Below are 20,000 nucleotides of genomic sequence, written 5' to 3'. Positions count from 1 at the left end.
TCACCTGCGGTTGGACATCTAGATTGTTTCCAGGTTTTGGTTATTACAAAGTGTGCTGCTGTGAGCATAGGTAGACACAGATCATTTTGGATGGATATATCCCTAGGAGAGGATTGCAGGGTCATAGGGTAGGTCCATTTCATACTTCTTTTTTAAAAAATATTTATTATTTATTTATTTATTCCCTTTTGTTGCCCTTGTTATTTTATTGTTGTAGTTATTGTTGTTGTCGTTGTTGGATAGGACAGAGAGAAATGGAGAGAGGAGGGGAAGACAGAGAGGAGGAGAGAAAGATAGACACCTGCAGACCTGCTTCACTGCCTGTGAAGCGACTCCCACGCAGGTGGGGAGCCGGGGTTCAAACCGGGATCCTTATGCCAGTCCTTGTGCTTTGCGCCACCTGTGCTTAACCCGCTGCGCTACAGCCCGACTCCCCATTTCATACTTCTTAATTGGCACCAGGATTATCACTGGAGCCAAGCACCTGCTCAACAAATCCACCACTCCCAATGGTTACTTTTTCTTTTTTCTTTTTTTTTTTACTTATTTCCTTCCGTATAGGACAGAAGGAAATTGAGAGGGAAGGGGGAAAGGAGAGAGAGATAGAGAGAGAGAGAGAGAGAGAGAGAGAGACTTGCAGGACTGCCTCATGAAGCTCTCTCATGAAGCATCCCTGCTTTTAGTTGAGGACTGAGGGCTTGAACTTGGGTACCCATGCATTATAACATATGTGCTCTGCCATCACCTAGCCCCATTTATTTATTTATTTATTTATTTATTTATTTATTTATTTATTTATTTATTTATTTATTTATGCCACTATGGCTATTTCTGGGGCTTGGTACCAGCATGGCTTCACTCTTCCTGGTAGATTTTTTTTCTCTTGCTTTTTGACAGTAATAAGTAGAGAAACGGAGAAGCAAGACACCTGCGGATCTGACACGGTACTTGTGGACCTTCCTTCCCCTCTGCAGGTGGGGACTGGGTCCTTGCTCATGGTAACATGTATGTTCCACTGGGTATATTCAGTCCCTCACAGTGATTTCAACACCTTTTTGAACCTTGTGCGAGCTCTCCGCAAGCCTCACTGATGCAAGAAGTGACCCAAAAGACCAAGATGACCCAGCGTCTGCTCCTCTATGAGGGCGGCAAGTTCTAAGCCTCCACATCCTCCCCTTGGGCCCCTGGATCCACTGCCCTTTGAAGTGGGGAATGTGATAGTTATGTTCTTTTCAAGTAGGAATGCAAAATCCAGGACTCTGGGAGTGAGGTGACTAATGTGAGAAGTACCCGTGTGGTGTCTGGAAGACCCATGATTCATTTATCTTTCACTAGGCTGTGGGGTGACTTGTGGGCTGGGCAGCTTCTTCTGTAAGGCGGTGCACAGCTGGCCCCAGAGTCCTTGCGTGCAGGCAAGGGAAACAGCTGGACAAGGCAAGGGCTTGCGTGGCTAATGGTCTGGGTGAGTGCTGGGGTCTGGGTAACTCCCACTCCCTGGCGTGGGGCCTGGACCTCACTGGGCCAAGGACACCCGGAGATGTTTCATTCCTCCAGCTGCTAAAGAACCTGTTACAGCCACAGAATTCTGACTCATTGGAGAAATGGAACGTGGGACCTTTTGCGGTGCTAGTAACTCTTTCTCCTCTGTTCTCATCCAGGCTAGGGCAGCCCTTGTGTCTCCTCATTACAAAATGAACACTGCTCTGCCTAGTTAGGGGCTTCACATGTTGTCACCACAAAACAGTTTTCTAGGAGGAACCTCACAGTGACAGTGCAGAAACTTACTCATCGCCATTCAGAAAAAGTGGAATTGTGGAGCAGGGTGGTGGCATAACCATTTGAGCGATCATGTTACCAGGCACCAGGACCTGGGGTTCAAGTCCTGGTCCCTACCTGTAGGGGGAAAGCTGGAGTGAAGCAGTGCTGCAGGTATCTCTCTTTCTCTCTCTTTCTGTCTCTCTATCTTCCCCTTCCCTTTTGGTTTCTCTCTGTCCTATCAAGTAAGAAAGAAAAATAAGACTTCGGAGAGAGCTGGATTTGCAGTATAGGCCCTGAGCCCTAGTGACAACTCTGGTGACAAAACAAACAAACAAATAAAAAAAATATAAAGAATCATATTTGAATTTGCTGCAGAAAAACCAAGGCAAGAAAGACAAACAAAACAACTGGGAAGAGAACATAATGATTATATATAAAAACATTTTCATATTTGAGTCTAAGATCTACGGTCAATTCCCAGCACCACCGTAAACCAGAGCTGAGCATGCTCTGGTCTCTCTCTTTCTCTCTCTCTTTCTCTCTCTCTTTCTCCTCTCTCCCTCATAAATGCATAAGCAAATACATACAAGAAAATATTTAATGAAAGAGAGGTAATATTTTCCCCTTTCATTCTTCTTCTTTCTCCCAACCCTCCAGCAGGAACACTAATTCCACTGCTCCCCACCCCCCCAACTTCAAGTGCTGTGGGGGACTACTCCCTGTTTCAGGTGAAGCTGCTGAGACAGCAGCATCCACCACCACAGGGTGAAGTCATATACACGTTATCCCCCACCTCACCCCCACCCCAAAGGCCACAGGCTTGGTGGAACAACTTGCGTAAACATCTCAGGCATTTTTGTGAGCTCAGGTTTAGGGAAATCCAAACCACAGTCTGAAAGCTAGCATCCCAGCCAGTCCTCCTCCTCCTCCTCGTCCCTTTATTTCTCTCCTTCAGAAGACGTTCATTGTACATTTTTTTTAATGGAGCAACACAGGAAAGGAACTGTTGTAATTTTATTGCTGGGGAGACATGAAGCTGGGGATAACAGTGAGGCCTGAGTGGGTTAAAGGAAACCCTGGAAGGGAAAACACAAGGAAAGACCAGCCATCCCTGCGGCTCCTGGTCAGCGATGAGATCCCTCACTTCCCCGCTGCTGGCTGTAATGGGTGGCCTTGTGAAGTCTGGCTGCTTTATACTTTATCTTGCTCCAGAGAACTTCAGGCTGCCACTGCTTGTCCCACCTTTTAAAATTTTGTGGTGCCCATTTGAGCTGAGATGTTTCACACACTCAAAGAGCTCAAACCATATCTCAAGCATTGAATTTAAAAAATGTGTATTTTTATGAGAGAGACACACACAGTAAGAGAGAAAGACCAGAGCATCACTAAGTTCTGATTTATGGTGGTGCCAGGGATTGAACCTGGGACCTCTGGGGTCCCAGGAATGTGACTCTAAGATGTTGAGCTCTTTGCCCCACCTCCCACTCCCAAGCACCATATTTAAAGAAACCAGCAGGGAGCACATATCCCTCCCTGGGACCCCCAACTCCTGGCCTCCAGTTCCAGCTGCCTTGACCCATCCTTTCTTCTCCTTTCCTCTCCTCTCCTCTCCTCTCCTCTCCTCTCACCTCCTCTCCTCTCCTCTCCTCTCCTCTCCTCTCCTCTCCTCTCCTCTCCTCTCCTCTCCTCTCCTCTCCTCTCCTCTTCTTTCCTCTCCCCTCCTCTCTTTTTCTCTCCTCTCCTTTCCTCTCCCCTCCTCTCTTTACCTCTCCTCTCCTCTCCTCTCCTCTTCTCTCCTCTCCGCTCCTCTCCTCTCCATTCCTCTCTTCTCCTCTCCCCTCCTCTCTTTTCCTCTCCTCTCCTCTCCTCTCCTCTCCTCTCCTCTCCTCTCCTCTCCTCTCCTCTCCTCTTCCCTCCTCTCTTCTCCTCTCCTCTCCTCTCCTCTCCTCTCCTCTCCTCTCCTCTCCTCTCCTCTCCTCTCCTCTCCTCTCCTCTTCCCTCCTCTCTTCTCCTCTCCTCTCCTCTCCTCTTCTCTCCTCTCCTCTCCTCTCCTCTCCTCTCCTCTCCTCTCCTCTTCCCTCCTTTCTTCTCCTCTCCTCTCCTCTCCTCTCCTCTTCCCTCCTCTCTTCTCCTCTCCTCTCCTCTCCTCTCCTCTCCTCTTCCCTCCTCTCTTCTCCTCTCCTCTCCTCTCCTCTCCTCTCCTCTCCTCTCCTCTCCCCTCCTCTCCTCTCCATTCCTCTCCTCTCCTCTCCTCTCCTCTCCTCTCCTCTCCTCTCCTCTCCTCTCCTCTCCCCTCCCCTCCCCTCCCCTCCCCTCCCCTCCCCTCCCCTCCCCTCCTCTCCTCTCCTCTCCTCTCCTCTCCTCTCCTCTCCTCTCCTCTCCTCTCCTCTCCTCTCCTCTCCTCTCCTCTCCTCTTTTCTCCTCTCCTCTCTTCTCCTCTTTTCTCCTCTCCTCTCCTCTCCTCTCCTCTCCTCTCCTCTCCTCTCCTCTCCTCTCCTCTCCTCTCCTCTTCTCTCCTTTCCTTTTCCCTCCCCTCCCCTCCCCTCCTCTTCCCCTCCCTCCTTCCCTCCCTTCCTTCCTTCCTTCCTTCCTTCCTTCCTTCCTTCCTTCCTTCCTTCCCTCCTTCTTTCCATCTATCCTTCCTCCCTTTCCCCCCCCCCTCTTTTTTTATTGTCACCAGGGTTATCACTGGGGCAATAATTTACCATTTCCAGAGGATTTTTTCCTTTATTTTTTTATTATAATAATGACTGAGAGAAATAGGGTAAAGAAGGGGAAAGAGAAGGGGAAAAGAGGAAACACCTGTAGCCTGCTTTACTGCTTGTGACACTTTCCTCCGGAAGGTGGGGACTGGGGGCTCAAACCTTGGTCCTCGTGCATGGTGACTTGTTTTGACTGGTTGTGACATTGCCCAGCTCTGCCTTGACTACCTGTTGCACCTGAATGTTAGCGGTATGATGAGAGCATGTTTAAACCCTATGTTTTAGATGTTCATTTATTTTAAAAGGCTTTACTGAGGTTATGCTAGCTTGTGACATCCAAGTGTTCAGTGTTACAACTCAACATCTGTATGTACTACATAGTGGTGATCATCACCTTAGTTAAGGATCAATCACCATATTATTAAACCTCCTTCCTAATTCATGCACCTGTCTCTCTTCTTCTCCAGGAACCACAGATAACTCTCTGGATCTAAGAGTTTGTTTCGTTTCTTCGTGTCCCTCATATATGTAAAATCATTCTGTACTTCTCTTTATCCTTTTTACTTATTTCAGTTAGCATAATGTCGAGTCCCATTCATGTTGCTATAAATGACAATGTTCATTCATTTGTATAGTGAGCATTCTATTAGTGACTTAATATTGATTTAAAAAATTACAAGATAATGGGTACAACTCTACACCATCCCCACTACCAGAGATCTGAATCCCCACCCCCTCCATTGTAAGCTACAGCAGTTCTCTTAAGGTTGAAGATATGGGTTACTAGTATTTCTACAACTATCTGTCCATGTTTGGAGATACTACAACTTCTTTATCCATTCGTCTTTGTCTCTCTCTAAACAGCTAAGCTTTTTAAAATTTATTTTTATTAGTAATTTAATATTTTTTTGAAAATTATAAGATAATTTTATAATGATAAAATTTCACACCATTCCCACTAGCAGAGTTCTGTGTCTCCACCTCCTTCATTAGAAACTAGTAGTTTGCCAAGGTCACAGATATAGGTAGACATTATATCAGTCACTACATATTTATATCTATATTTACATCTACGTCTATTTTTTCCCCACCTTTCTATGACCCTGCCTGCCTTCACTTTCTTTCTAAGTCACATCTACACCTATTATTACTTCTGACTCTTTCTGTTTTTCCTCTTCCCTCTCAGGTAAGAGAAACAGTGCCTGACTTCCTCTAGTATCTTACAGATTAATTTTACTTTCAGTGATGGTATAATATCAAATTCCTCATGACAAACACTTTGGGTCCTGGTGGAAATGGGGTTCAGAGCCCTTTGGTCGTCTTCCCCTATCAGCCAGATGGATAGACTCTGGGAGTATAGACCAAAATTTCTAATGGGGTGCAGAAGGTGGGAGCCCTGGTTTCTGTAATTGCTGCTCCACTGGATGTGGACATTAGCAGGTCTATCCATAGCCCTAGCTTATTTTTATTTTTTTTAATATTTATTTTATTTATTTATTCCATTTGTGGTCCTTGTTGTTTTATTGTTGTAGTTATTATTGTTGTTGTCATTGTTGGATACGACAGAGAGAAATGGAGAGAGGAGGGGAAGACAGAGAGGAGGAGAGAAAGATAGATACCTGCAGACCTGCTTCACCGCCTGTGAAGCGACTCCCCTGCAGGTGGGGAGCCGGGGCTCGAACCGGGATCCTTATGCCGGTCCTTGTGCTTTGTGCCACCTGTGCTTAACCCGCTGTGTTACAGCCCGACTCCCCAGCCCTAGCTTATTTCTACCTTTCCCTAGTGGGTTAGGGCTCTGGAGAGGTGAGGTTCCAGGACACATTGGTGAGGTCATCTGGCCAAGGAGGTTAGGATAGGATCATAGTAGCATCTGGAAATTGGTGGCTGAAAGGCAGTAGGATATGAAGCAGCACAAAATGTTTAAAAAACAGGAATCAAAAAGTAGTAATAGAGCAGATGGGAATAGAGATCTTAGGTTGTAAAGAATCTAGAAAGTCTATTTTAGGTAAGTTCCTAGAGGCTCATGACTTTAGTAACTTTTTCTTGAGCTTGACAGCCAACACGGAGGTGGACTAGATACATTGTCTGGGAAGATTGTTGCAGAGTTGAGAATAGAACTAGAAAGCCAGATTAGGGCAGAGAGTGGCTCCCAAACTTGAAGAAAATATATAAATACAATGAATTAAACAGCTAGGCTAATTTCATATCTTAGGTACTGAAAAGTTGCAATGAATTTAAGGGCAAATAGGACTTTTTGAATCAGTTTTCTTTTTCTTTAGACAAATACCTGAAAATTATTCAATCATAAAGTTGTTCTTTTTTTAATTTCTTTATTGGGAGATTAATGTTTTACAGTTGACAGTAAATACAACAGTTTGTATATTTCCCAGTTTTTCACATAACAATACAACCCCCACTAGGTCCTTTGCCATCATGTTCCAGGACCTGAACCCTCCCTCCCACCCTCAGAGTCTTTTACTTTGGAGCAACACACACACTTCTGGTGAAGTTGTTCTATTCTTAGTTCTCTGAAGCATATTCACCCTATCTATCTATCTGTCTGTCTGTCTGTATATCATCTATCTATCTATCTATCTATCTATCTATCTATCTATCTATCTATATTTCCACCAGGGCTATCACTGGGGCTTGATGTCTGCACAATAAATTCACCATTCCTAGTGGCCATTTTAATTTTTATTATTATTTGATAGGACAGGTATAAATTGAGAGGGGAGAAGGAAATAGAGAAGAAGAGAAAGTGAGACACCTGCAGACCTACTTCACCTTTAGTGAAGGTGGGGGACAGTGGCTCAAACCCAAGTCCTCACGCATGGTAATGTGTTCAGTTAGCTGGGTGTACCACTGCCTGGCTGCCATACTATTATTTGTTGTGGCCACACCAATGTACATTCCCATCAACAATGCATAAGAGGTTTGTTTTTCTCCATGGCTCTCCCCTAATACTTGTTTCTTGTCTTTTTGATAATAGCCACTCCTACAGGTGTGAGGAAATATTTTGTTGGGGTTTTGATTTGCATTTACCTAATAATAAGAGATAATGAACATTATTTCAGGTACTTACTATGTGTTTTCTTTGGAGGATTGTATATTTAGAACCTCTGCCCTTCTTTCGGTTGGATTTTTTTTGTTTTGTTTTGTTATTGGGTTGTATAAGTTCTTTACAAATTGAATATGTTTTAGATAGTGCCTTTTGTTGAATGTTTCCCTCACAAATACCTCCTACTATTCGATAGCTTGTCTTTTCTTTTTAATTATGGTTTCTTTTGCTGTGAACAAGTGTTTCTCTTCTCTTCTTCCTTTTTTTTTTTTTTTTTCCTACTTTGTACCAGCACACTGATCAGCTCCAGTTTATGATGGTGTGGGGGATTGAACGTGGGATCTGAGAACCTCAGGCATGAGAGTCTTTTGCCCATTGTTAACTTCTCAACCCATGAACAAGCTTTTTAATTTGACATAGCCCATATGCTTACTTCTGCTTTTATTTTCCTTGCTGTTGAGGTCAAATCCACAAATACACCACTAAGGTTGATGTCATGGAGCTTATTTATTGCTCATGTTTTCTTATTTGATGACTATATTCATAATGTAACTTGCATTGGTTTTATGTGTGATGTTATTATTAGTCTAGTTTCATTCTTTTGCATGTGATCATTCAGTTTTCTCAACATCATTGAATGAAGAGACTTTCCTTTCTCTGTTGTATAATCTTGGCCTCTTTTCAATCCTAAACTTTTTATTACAGTTGCAAATGATGTTAAACATTTCATTTTATTCTTGACTCCTCTTTTTTTTTTTTTCTGATCTATGACATAGAGCAACAGATGAAATCGGTTCAATTCTGATTTGCTGCTTTCTTCTGCCAGCCATTTCCTACACTTGTTTTCCAATCATGTGTGTCACCCAAGTATTAAATGGATTTGGGTCAGCAAACTGGAAGGACTATTTTTTATTAGTTCAGTGAGAACTCCCTTTGTTGCTCTGGGATTAAATCTTGGGAAGACTTCACAGCCTTTCTGTTCAGGTACTAAAAGTTTTGCATGAATTAGACAAAACCTTCCCCACTTAACTGGAATCCTCCTCTCCCTTCTCCATTGCCCCATCTCACTCTTGATCTGACTTTAGGAGCTGGAGTGGGGAAAGAGGACCATTTCTCAGTGCTTTCTTCTTTCTCTGGAGTTAGGGCTGGAGAAGGAGTGGTTTGTGGCAAGAAGGCTTCACTTTTATGTTGTACTTCTCATCTGATAAGCAGTGTGTGTGCGTGTGCGTGTGCGTGTGCGTGTGCGTGTGCGTGTGCGTGTGTGTTTGTTTCTTACTGTTATTATTGATGCCACCAGAGTTATTGCTGGAGCTTGGTAATTGCATGAATAATTCACCACTCCTGGTAACTCCTTTCCTTCCTTTCTTTTCTTTCTTCCTTCCTTTCATTTTTCTCTTTCTTCTTTTTGATAGAACAGAGAGAAATTGAGAGGTGGAGGAAACAGAAAGAGAGAGAGAGAGATCTGTAGCACTGCTTCACTGCTGAAACTCCCCCCTTGCAAGTGGGGACTGGGAGGGAGGGGGGTTGAACCCAGGTCCTTAGACATGGTAACCTGAGCTCAACTGGGTACACCACTGCCTGACTCTTCATATTCTCTTTAATTTAGCTTTTCTTTCACATAAATGTTCCAGTGAATGTTTCAAACATACTCATTTCAACAGTGGGCCTCAAGCCTTAAGCTGTTGTTTTGGCACTTTTGAAGGGACCAATGGACCACTGATTCATTCTCAACTTATGCTCCAACAGAACACTTCACTTGGACTTTTTTCTGTTGGGCTGCCTCTCTATCTTTCCTCTTAGCTCAGGGTCTTTTCAGAAGAGCTTGAGCTCAGCTGGCCATATACCATGGAATCTGGCTACAGGAGCTGTGTGCCATTACCTTTGTTGCAAGTGGTCCAGCTCTGAATGCAATGTGGTCTTCCTGTTGGGCAATAGGATAGCTCATGTAGTTACACGTGGTTAGTTTTTCACAAGAGGCTCACATGTCTAACTCCTGATAAGTCCCTTAGGTGTCTCTAGACCTCTGAAGTGCCCTCATTTGGTCTGAGGTGAGTGTGTCTTGGGGTGGAAACGCCTCTCTTCTCTGGAGGCAAAAATCTCTCTTCTAGGGGTTGGGTGGTAATTCACTTAGGAAAGCACATGTCTCCCATCCCAACCTGCAGGGGGAAGCTTGATAAACAGTGGAACTGTGCTGTAGGTGCCTCTCCACTTTTCTTCTTTCCCTTCATCATTATCAAAAACAAAAAAACAAACAAACAAAAACATGGTTGCCAGGAGCTGAGAAGTCATTTGGGCCCCAGTGATAACATTAGTGGAAAACAAAAATAAAAATAAAAACAAACCAAAACAAAACAACAACCTCTCCCCCAGCAAGTAGGCCGGCAAAATGGCCAAGCAGGCAGGTAACTTCCAGACTGTACAGAAAAATGAAAAATAAACAGAAACTGTCAAATCATTTTTTATTCAGGACTCAAAAAAAGAGTAAAACATTCACAGTGGCCAAGAGAATGCTGAACCAAGGAAAAGGCAATTTTGAAGTTGCAAGGAATCTTTGTAGTATTTTTATTTGATATTCTCTTGTTGGTAGTTTTCTTAAAAGGAACATCTTACATTCTTAGTGTGAAATTCTAGTCCCTGACTGCAAGACCTTATTTGGAATTTCCTGTTTCTGTCTCTTCTTTTGGTTTGGGCTATCTGATTGAATGAAATGAGGCACTTGACTCTGTTTCCCCTAACATGGAATGTAGAAAAAACAAAAACTTCTGTGGGATGTTATTTGGAGTTTATTAAAACAGCAGTTTTACTAGGTACATAAAAGCCACAATGGAAAATAGTCAAGAGAAAAAGGCTAGTTAGACATGTAGCAAGAGCATATGTCTTTTAAATGTTCTTCAGCTTTTGATTTCATGGCATGTAGGTCTCAGGAGAAATGACATGCCTGCAGCCCCAGAAGTGAAGTGGCAAGAGGCCAGAAAGTGCTGAAGGAGCTGAAGTTCCACCAGTGGCTTATTTAAGTAATTTCCCATACCCACAATCTTTTGAGAGTTGAAGTACATCTGTTGTATGCTTTTGACGTCAGCTGTATGCTAATTATGTTCATGTCCCATAATTCCTTTTGCTTACAGTCAATAAAACAGTGTTCCCAACAATGGAAACCACCAAGGATGTAAAAGTGGTAGGCATTTCTTAAAAACACTGTAAGACTGGAACATGAAGGCAGAGGACCCAGTGGAGGTTGTATTGTTATGTGGAAAACTGGGAAATATTATGCATCTGTAAACTGTTGTATTTACTGTCAACTGTAGAAAATTAATCTCCTAATAAAGAAAAAAATTGTAAGGCAAACAAGAAACTCACAGCTTCCTGGGTAGGTCCTGAGAGGTAGAGGTTGAGGGAGTTTTTTGTGACATTAAGGCATATTAAAATGGTGGTATATACTAATAGATTAAAAATCAGCATGCATGTTCAGGGCAGCACACATGCACAGAAAAGTTCTGAGAACTTCTGAGAAGATTTGATCTCTCACTGATCTATAATTTTATTGTAACCAAAAGATCAAGGCTAGAAGATACTTGTATTTCTTTATTCTAGGTGCTGAAGGGTTGCCCTAACTCACAGAATCAATGTTCAAAGATTGGTTGGTTTTATTTATCTGTATTTTCTAATCTCCTGGCATGCAGTGAAATCTCTTAAAACACTAGAAGAGGATGCCAGGCAGTAGTGCAGCAGGTTAAGTGCACATGGTGTAAAGCACAAAGACTGGCAAAGATCATGGTTTGAGACCCTAGCTCCCCACCTGCAGAGGGGTCGCTTCACAAGTGGTGAAACAGGTCTGAAGGTATCTATCTTTCTCTCCCCCTCTCTGTCTCCCCCCCACCTCTCTCAGTTTCTTTCTGTCCTATCCATCAACAATAAAAATGGGGGAAAAAAGGCCTCCAGAAGCAGTGGATTTGTAGTGCAGGCTCTGAGCCCCAGCAATAACCCTGGAGGCAAACCAAACCAAACCAAACAAACAAACAACCAAACCAACCAAACAAAAAACACTAGCTGAGATTGAGTAAAAGGGGAAAAGTCATCAGTGACCACTTATGACAAGGAAACAGTAGTTGGAAAATAGTTTGTTAAAGTTACTACATGCCTCCATACAATAATTAGAAACCTCTGGAGAAGAAGGAGAATGTGATTTTCAGAGTAGCCATGTCATAATTTTAGACAGTAAGTTTTCAGTAAGAAATAACAACATACAAAGAAAAAAGAAGACACTTTGTTGAACAGGACAAAATAATATTTAAAAAAATTATTTTCCCTTTTGTTGCCATTGTTGTCTTTTTATTGTTGTTGTTGTTGATGTCATCATTGTTCAATAGGACAGAGAGAAATGGAGAGAGGAGAGGAAGACAAAGAGGTGGAGAGAAAGATAGACACCTGCAGACCTGCTTCACCACCTGTGAAGGGACACCCCTGCAGGTGTGGAGCTGGGGGCTTGAACCGGGATCCTGCCACATGTGGTTAACCTGCTGCAGTACTGCCTGACTCTCCAAAATAATCTTTGAGGAATTCCAGACACTTACATGAATAAATTAAAGTTTAAATCATTCATCTTAAAAATAGTAAAGAACTGATGAGTACCATGAACTAAATAATAAAGGAAATCAAGTAGAAATTATTAAAATAAACTAAGTTGAAACAATAGAATGCCTGATGCTAAAAAGTACAAAAGGGTGAAAGACTCATTGGGGAATTTGAACATCAGGTTTGATCAGCCAGATGAAAAAATGGACAGTCTTGAAGATAAGATGATTGAAATTTCATTACCAGTGAAACAGAAAGATAGATGAATGAGCTAAAGAAAGAGAAACTTGTAGGTCTGCATTAAACAAACCAATGTATTCATTATGGGAGTCCATAAAAAGGGTGAATGAGGGAGTTGGGAGGTAGCGCAGTGGGTTAAGTGCACGTGATGCCAAGCACAAGGACCAGCATAAGGATCCCAGTTCAAGCCCCTGGCTCCCCAACTTCAGAGGGCATCACTTCCCAGGTGGTGAAACAAGTCTGCAGGTGTCTATCTTTCTCCCCTCCTCTCTGTCTTCCCCTCCTCTCTCCAATTCTCTCTGTCCTAACAATGATGACATCAGTAACAATAACAATAATAATAACTACAATAAACAATAAAAAATCCAAGGGCAACAAAAGGTAAAATAAATAAATAAATATAAAATTTTTTTTAAAAAACGGTGAATGAAAAGGGGGCAGAAAAAACATTTGGAAATATAATGAGTAAAAATGTTCCAAATAGAAGATGAATCACAAAATCAAGAAAGTTCAAATTTCAAAAACTACAAAGGTGAATGAATTCAACAGATTCACATTAAGAATCACTGCATAACTGGTGAATGCTAAAGATAATGAGAAAGTCTTAAAGATAGCTAGAGAATTAGACATCATACAAAGGATCTTCAATTATATCACCAACCAATTTCTCATCAGCAATCATGAAGGACAGAGGTAATGGGATCACAAATAAAATGTTCTTTAAAAACCTGTTAGATAAGAATTTTGTAACTAAGGCTATAGTGCACTAAATGCCACTGCACTTTTTCCAAAATGTTTAATTGAATGACTCCTTTTCCATAATCTGCTTTACCCATCTGGATGGAAGTGGGTGGAGGATTGAAAATGGGTAAACTGATCCCTCTTTTTGCAAGCCAATCAATTTTCTTTAGAATATGATTAGTGCTTTTAATCTTGGGAACCTACTGAGAGATTCTGTGATGCTAATGTATGACTTGTGTAAAAATATCACAAATAGCTGGGATCCATCCCATGAGCATCTGGAAAATGGGCTCAATAGTTCACCTATGAAGGCTCCTGAGCTTTGACCCCAGCCCCACCACATTGGAAGAAGTTTTGTTGATTCTTTCCCTCTATATCTTTTTATCCCAAATCAACCAATCAATCAATCAACCAACCAACCAACCAACCAACAAAAACAAACAAAACATTTACTTGGAATACCCAATGGTGATGGAAAATGGAATGTGGTGTACTTTTGATGTCTCAAGTGAATTTTACACTCTTTTTAAAGGAATGAACAAAACACAAACCAGGTCAAATGTCATGCTTTGTTCCTGTAAGGGCATATGAAAAATCATTTGTTGCATGATTATAGGTTTTAGATATCCTAAAGAGAAAAGTTTGAGAGTTTTCCTCCCAGTTTCTCTCATTGTATACTTGGGAAAGTAAATCTCAGGCAGAATGAAAATCTTCTGAATTTTACAGAGATAGCAAATAGATTAGTGGTTCCCTAGGGCTGAAATTGTTAGTATATTGATAGAAGACTGAGTACTGGCTTTTCCTCTGGGGTGATAAAAATATTCTAAAATCAGTTTTGGTTCTGGTTGCAGAACTCCATGAATCTACTGAAAATGAATTTTTCTCTAAATGAATAATTTTTTATAGAGAAAGTCTTTCAATAGAGAAATGTAAAGTATTTAAATATAAATGTAAAACTACATTTATAAATAAAAATTGTCTGAGCTTATCCTGAATGAATAGTTACAGGCTGGACAACCCTCCAATTAATTCTCTTACCATGATAATGGCCTGTCTCTACAAATCTGAAGTGACACTGTTCCATATCTATGTCTTTTGTCACTACTGCTCTGAATAACTCCTTGGATTCTATCTATCTATCTATCTATCTATCTATCTATCTATCTATCTATCATCATCTATCTATAGAGCTCTCTTTCTCTGCCTCCAGGATTATCACTGGGGCTTGGTGTTGGCACTGTGAATCTGCTGCTCATGGTGGTCATTTTTTTTTTTTTTTACACTTTATTGGATAGGACAGAGTGAAATTGAGAGATGAGGGAATGATAGAGAGGGAGCATCCCCCCTTCAAGTGGGAAGTGGGGGCTCAAACCTGAATCCTTATATGCATCCTTGAGCTTCTTACTATGTACACTTAACCCGGTACACCACTTCCCAGCCCCACTTCTTTGACTTTCTAAACCTGTTGTTCATGTGAGAGTCTACCTTTATAACACAGGTCTGATGGTGCATACTCTGCTGGGTTTCATATCTGAAGTGGCCAAAATTATGGTTAGACCTCTTGTTGAAAGGAACATGGTATTATGGGAACAATAATCTCCCAAGGAAACAAGTAACAAAGCCAAAGCATTTCATTTTTTTCTTTTTTCCTCCTCCTCCTCTTTTCCTTTTCCTTCTCCTCCCCCTTCTTCTTCTCCTTCATTTTTTAAAATATGCATTTCTTTTAAAATATTTAATTTATTTTTTCATGAAGAATGATAAGAGGAGAGATAAAGAACCATACATCTGTCTGGTACATGTGCTATCAGGGATTGAATTTGACCTCATGCTTGAGAGAACAGAAGCATTCCATTTCTAATGATGTCCTGTTGGGAAGACCTCGGGATCATACTATAGGAAGGCAGCATCTGACATGAAATAGGAAAGAATTCACCCAAATGAAGATGTCACTCCACTTCTGAATCTACCAAGGTACAAACCAGGCACAAGGGCTCCAGGCACAAGGTGTGCTAAGGAGTCTTCTTGGTATCAACTGGTAAGTGCATTTATGAGACATTCAACAAATGACAGCCAGCAAAGAAGCTGCTGTGTAAACATTGACTCCCAGGCAATTGCAAAGTCCTACTGGTTTAATGTTTATTCTTTTTTGACACAGTCATTCTGTAGTCTTAGGACTCATGTGAGGTCAAAAGAGGATGATATGGCTGTTCTGAGAGGAATCACTTTCCCCCTGGACCTGCTTGGACTGGGGTGGTAGGAGGTTCATCCTCCAAAATTCCTGCAGAGCATAAGGCCACATGAAAACTTGGGACATGCACTCTCTCTCTCTCTGTCTCTCACTTTTTATTCAAGAAAAAGATGACCACAGGCAAGAGAGGAGTCTATAATGAACCTTGGTAGGGGGAAAAAGATGTCATCATCTATGTGAAAAGACTAACCAAAAAAGAAAAGACACTTGCAGCACATCCCCGTGCTCCTGAAGTCCCCCTCCTCACCAAAGGGGCTTGAACCTGGGTCCTTACAGATGGTGACATGTGCGCTTGCTCTACTGTTTATGCCACCATCCAGCCTGGATGCCAACATTTTTGTGGAAAGGAGCCCTATTGGGTGTGAGACATTTTTTCTCAAAATAGTTTCTTTGTTGTACACACCTCAAGACACTTCCTTCTAAGTCTGCTGTCCTCTTGGGGTGGGGTGGGGGTGGGAGAGAAGGCTGCCCTGCTCTCCTGACCTGAGTTCAGTGGCCTGTTGCTTATTTTATCTTCCCAAACCAAACACATTTCTCTCAGTTGGATCTTATTTCCTACCAGATCGAATCTTTTGTTTTCACTTGCTGCCTTGTCAGCTTCCAAGAATTTTTTTTTTCATTCTTGAGACTCATTGAGATGCCCGGGGCTCAATGGCCTGTGACTCGGCTTCTACCCAAGGTCGAGGATTCCCTCCTTTTCCTTCCCAGTATTGTCCAGCATCCTGCGGGGCCCGCTCCCTAACACACCTGGGATAGTGCAGCCTGGCACCGCTGGGTCACTGCACCCCTGCCATGCCTCCAGGCCCCACAGAAGCTTTCAATAGTGGCTATCTTTTTGATCCTTGGCTTTCTGCTTTATTTCAGGAAGAACAGATCAGAGACCCTCAGAGATCATTGCCTCATACACTTTGGTCTCTAGCATTTCCATCTTCACTACATGGTAGCCTGCATCTCCAGTCAGATGGTGAACTATATACTCATCTTAGGGGACTCTTGATAGGAAGTAAAGGGAAATGGTTTAGGGGTACCATATTCCTGGTGCTTTTCCATCCCTACCCCTCCCCTCTCCCATTCCTCTCCTTTCCTTCTTTTATCTTTTCATTTATTTTCTTTCCAAGATAGATGGCCAGATTAAAGATACCCCACCATCAAAGTTCCCTTTAATGTGGTGGGGACCAGACTTGAACTTGGGAAGCACACATGGCAAAGCAGCCACACTATCCAAGTGAACTTTATTTTTTTCCTGCCCTCTTGGTGCCTTTTTAAACATGGATGAGAGGTTTTTCCCATACTTTTGGGTCACTTTTTTTGGGTCATTGAGAGAAAGATATATATATATATATATATATATATATGTATAGAGAGAGAGAGAGAGAGGGAGAGAGAGAGAGAGAGATAGAGAGAGAAAGAGAGAGAGAAGGAGAGAGAGAAAGAGAGAGAAAGAGAGAGAAAGAGAGAGAGAGAGAGAGAGAGAGAATTGGATCTTCTCCTAGTGCTATGGTGTCCCCTGTGATATTGTGATTTTGAACTGGGCCATGTTAACTACATAGTGAGCTATCGCTCTGGGACTGAGATTTCCTTTTAAATATAAGTTTAATAATTTTGGAAACAGTCTTCATCAACATCTTCTGTGGCTCCCATTACCTACAGGAAGAAGTGCAGACACCCCAGGCGTGCCCACAAGATCCCCAGGAAGCCTTCCTTCCTGCCACCCTTCCTCTCTATATCACCATGTTCCTGTGACACACATTTCCAACTCCTCTGACCTGAGTTTTGCTTATGATACCTCTGATGATGAGGCCTACTTTGTGAGCTTTCTTTTCTCTTTTCTTTCTTCTTTCTATTTTTTTCCTCCTCCTCCCCCTTTTATTTTTTAACATTTTAAAATTTATTTATAAAATGGAAATATTGACAAGACCATAGAGTAAGAGAGGTACAATTCCACACAGTTCCCACCACCAGAACTCCATATCCCATCCCCTCCCTTGAAAGCTTTCCTATTCTTTATCCCTTTGGGAGTATGGACCCACGGTCATTATGGGGTGCAGAAGGTGGAAGGCCTGGCTTCTGTAATTGCTTCCCTGTTGAACCCATGTGTTGGCAGGTTGATCCATACTATCAGCCTGTCTCTCTCTTTCTCTAGTGGGGAAGGGCTCTGGGGAGGCAGAGTTCTAGGACACATTGGTGGGGTGGTCTGCCCAGGAAAGTCAGGCTGGCATCATGGTAGCATGCTGTGTAGATGTCCCCTCAGATTAGTGTCAGTTCCATCGAGAGTTGGGACATTCTCAGAGCGCCTGTTCCGCCATGTGGTCCCCTCAGGCTAGTGCCAGTTCCTGCGAGAGTTAATACGATATTCTTGAAGTGCCCTTCCCAACCAATCCTGTCCTGGCTTGTCACTCCCAGTTTTTGCCCCATAAAGCCCTTCTTCTCTGCCCCTCTCTCTTGCCTGGTTTTCACCTCAGTGGTTAGACGCAGAAAAGGGTGCTGCGCGAGACGGCCATTTTGGTTAGATCCACGTAGCCTGAACCACTGCTCTCTCACCCAACTCTGAGGTGCCCGCTCAAATAAAGAATTGTGTTCCCTCTCCGCTCCAGATCTTTTCTCTCTCTCTCCTCCTCGTCGCAGCCGACAGTAGCATCTGGAAACTTGTGGCTGAAAAAGAATTAAGGTATAAAGTAGAACAAGTTGTTGACTAATCATGAATATAAAGGCAAGAATATTGCTGATGAAGATTTGGGGGGGTCTCCATTCTGGAAAAAGCTAGTAAGTCTATTTTAGGTATATTCCAAGGGGCCCATGACTTTACCAGTTTTTTGAGTGAGTCTGACATCTAACATGCATGTGGACCCAAGTTACTGTCTGGGGAGATGGTGTCATAGTTGGAAAAAACTAGAAAGTTGTATCAGGGAAGAGATTATCTCTCTAATACACGAAAAGTGCATAAATATTGTTAACTGTAAACCCCATCGATTTGATTTGGGGTCCATATTCAGCAAAGGGGCCTGTGTAACCTCTGCATCCTTGTACATCTGAGGTCACATTCTGTGGTCATGGATAGGAACATTCCAGGCTGCACTAATTTCAGGACCCACCTTCCTTAAGTGGTGGAGTATGTTGCCTACCCTCCCTTCGGAGAATGGAGCATTCCCTACCACTGTTGCTCCACACTGAGAGCAAAATCCTCAGAGGGGCCCATTATGTTGTTACATGTGGAGATGACCAGTGACAGGGGAGAGAGGGATCTGTTGGAGGTCTAGGTCCATCATATCTGTGTGGTAATCCCATGACTCCCTGACTAGGGCCCCAGGTGATGGGGTGGCCTGGTAGTGACCAAAGAGTCATCATTAAAATATGCCAGTCTCTTCCCCTTATCCAACTTTTGTAGTCCTTACTTTGTCTGACAAGATTAGCTTTGGAGTGATTGAGAGAAGTGAAATAGGAAGTAGGTGAGGAGGGTGTCTATGTCTAAGAAACTATTTGATTAGGTAATTTATGGTGTCTTTTTGAAGTCTTTCTACTTGCTTGCTGCATTTATTGACTCACTGCAAACTACTGTGCCCTTTTGCTTTAAGGTATATATTTTCCCCCAACTTATGGATACATGGGTACATAAGCCCTATCTCATGGGTCCTGGATAATAACTATATAAATTTTCTTTTTGTTTAAAAGAATTTATTTATTTATTAATGAGAAAGATAGGAGGAAAAAGAGAAAGAACCAGACATCACTCTGGTACATGTGCTGCAGGGGACTGAACTCAGGACCTTATGCCTGAGAATCCAATGCTTCATCCATTGCACCACTTCCCGGACCACTAAATTTTTCTTTTGAAATACTGCTTTCAAAAGAAAGTAATGGGACAAGTAATGGGAGACAATTGTTATCACATGGGCACTATTTTTGTGGTAGGTGTTTATACACCACTCCCACCACCAGCTGGAAGTGATTGATTGTGCTTCGTGAAATAAGTAAAGGGGTAAGCATCCAATAGCACAGCTATATATAAGATACTGGATACTGTACAGCAAACCCTAACAAAAGGACTTTTCAAAGTTAACCCAATTACCAAATAATGTGATGATAACATTAACTATCGATTGTTTTTTGAACCCTAAGTCAGCAGGAACCTCACTTCTCCACTATAGAGCCCCTACTTCCCCCAGTCCTGGAACCCTTGGATAGGGCCCACTTTCCCATATGCGTCTCCCAATCCATACCAAATAATATTGCATCCACCGATCACAACCTAACCAACGCAACGATTGCCACCTCAACATGCTTCACTTCAGACTGTGTCCAGAGACTTCACGTGTGGAATGACAACCCTTCAGCTTCATTACTCAGGTGAGACCTTTCCTTTTATAGTACACTCTAATTTCATCTCAGGTGGTTCACTTTCTAACAAAGTCCCATAACCTAGATATACACCAGTTTCTGTGAGAGAGAGCTTATGTTCACATGTATCCATAAACTACTGCAAAATATATACCTGAAAGCAGAAGTACACTAGAGTTTGCAGTGAGTACCTCCCTAACACTTCCTCTCCACTATTCCAAGCTTTGGGTCCATGATTGCTCAACAATTTGTTTGGCTTCATATGTTAACTCTCTTTTCAATCACCAGGTTCCAGATGCCACCAGGATGCTGGCTAGGCTTCCCTGGATTGAAGACCCCACCA

General features: G+C 42.4%; 3 long non-coding RNA genes across 3 annotated transcripts in view; all 3 read left to right on the top strand.

Moving 5' to 3' along the window:
* Positions 1-10,659, top strand: part of LOC132542037 (uncharacterized) — a 47,728-nt gene extending 37,069 nt beyond the window's left edge. Inside the window, exon 3 of the long non-coding RNA XR_009553172.1 lies at positions 10,439-10,659. This is a non-coding gene — a long non-coding RNA (uncharacterized LOC132542037). The remainder of the gene's footprint in view (positions 1-10,438) is intronic.
* LOC132540493 (uncharacterized) overlaps positions 1-20,000 on the top strand; it is a 1,042,170-nt gene that overhangs the window by 486,708 nt on the left and 535,462 nt on the right. The window lies entirely within an intron of this gene.
* Positions 1-20,000, top strand: part of LOC132540492 (uncharacterized) — a 313,599-nt gene that overhangs the window by 178,785 nt on the left and 114,814 nt on the right. The gene's annotated exons all lie outside the window — the stretch shown is intronic.

This window comes from Erinaceus europaeus, chromosome 1 (assembly GCF_950295315.1).
Source record: "Erinaceus europaeus chromosome 1, mEriEur2.1, whole genome shotgun sequence".
Lineage (NCBI taxonomy): Eukaryota > Metazoa > Chordata > Mammalia > Eulipotyphla > Erinaceidae > Erinaceus > Erinaceus europaeus.
The sequence above is the reverse complement of the archived record's forward strand: the minus strand, read 5'-3'. Positions and strand labels throughout refer to the sequence as shown.